This window comes from Lampetra fluviatilis, chromosome 3, assembly GCF_964198595.1.
Source record: "Lampetra fluviatilis chromosome 3, kcLamFluv1.1, whole genome shotgun sequence".
NCBI lineage: Eukaryota > Metazoa > Chordata > Hyperoartia > Petromyzontiformes > Petromyzontidae > Lampetra > Lampetra fluviatilis.
In genome coordinates this window covers 29,019,179-29,020,700 of record NC_136277.1, presented here as the reverse complement: position 1 = coordinate 29,020,700, position 1,522 = coordinate 29,019,179, and positions in this window count along the sequence as shown.

Genomic DNA, 1,522 nt, shown 5'->3' with positions numbered 1-1,522 from the left:
TGTACAACTATTTCGATTATATCGCGACTCGTACACACAAGTTGGCGATTGACTGAATCTGCTCATTTTCTGACATTGGTTTACTGACGTTATAACGCCTCAAATTGTCACGGTTGGCTACGTACGATGCGAAATAAGTTCAACATACATGCATATTTGCATGGTGGTCCACCAAACTAACCCGAGCACCGAATAATATTCTTACCCTCGGCTTATTTCCAACAACACGAGCGATCACCCTCTCCAAACCAGGGCAAAGATCCCCCGTGTAGCCTTTAACAGACTGTTGGGGTAAGTGCTGTTAGCGAGCACCTGTGAAGGCCGGCACTTGTGGCACACGAGGGGGATGCTGGTTAGCGCCACATCCGGTCACCTTTGTCTCCCTCGTGTGGCGATGTTGACACATCAGACCAGGTACTTATTTTAACGCTGAGTCGACCTTTCAGGAGGAGGCCCAAGAACGGTTCAGATAATCGTCACTGGTCTTGGCCGTGAGCGGGAATGGAACTCGGGCGGCTGGGTTCGTAGTGCAGCGTAGCGCTAACTGCTCCCAACGACATCTCCCCACGCAAGCAGAGAAAGTGAGACCCACAGTGCCCCCTCCTGGATAAAGTTATATAAGTGTGCAAGATGAGCAAGCAGCCAACGTTCATCATTGGAAGTCCCTTGTCAGGATCAAAATATAAGAATAGGTTTTACCCTTTCCGGCAATAAAACAGGTGTGAAGATGTATAAACACCAAACTGTGGTAATATCTGGTTAATGCAGACATGATTCCTTGCAAAAGGTTTCAGTTTGGTGTTTAAACATCTTAACACCTGTTTTATTGCCAGAAAGGGTCAAACATATTCTTATAACCAACGTTCAGTTTAAATCTGAACAATGTAGTGTGTACATGCGAGGCAATGCAACTGACAAATATGCAACTGCCATTGCAACCGTGATTGGCTCTGCTGGTGGAATTCAGTGTAATAAACTCCTCCAGGATAAATAAAGATTCTGAGTAAAGATTCTAAATGACATGGTCAGGTGCAAGTTCACAGTCGGTGGGAAGAAGGGGGGATCAACCTTGGCCCACAGAAGCGCTCTCATGGCCCTGGCTGCTTTCTTGGGCCTGGGTGCGGGGGCCTTGGACTTTATGGTTGCTGAGCAAATTTTAGCACTGGCACAGGCCTTAAGAATAGTTTAGCCAGTCAATGATGAGGACAAGCAGACCTCCTTGTGGATTGCGAAGAGCATAAGAGCCCATGAGGAGGTGATGAGGCCACACCGTGTCGTCACGCAAATAGCAGATCCATCAACCCATCAAGGACTAGAGAGGGTTCAGAGAAAATGGAGCGTGAAAGAAGACGCCGAACCGGGTTGTATTTAGTCGAGGACGACTTTTTTTCAGAAGGGGGGGAGGACTTGATGTAGTATTGATACTTACGTGATCCGAGGGTAGAAATACACGCGTGATTTAAGGGTAGAATATCAGAATGACATCACGAGAAAAGAGAGAGCGGTGACGTCATCGAGAGAG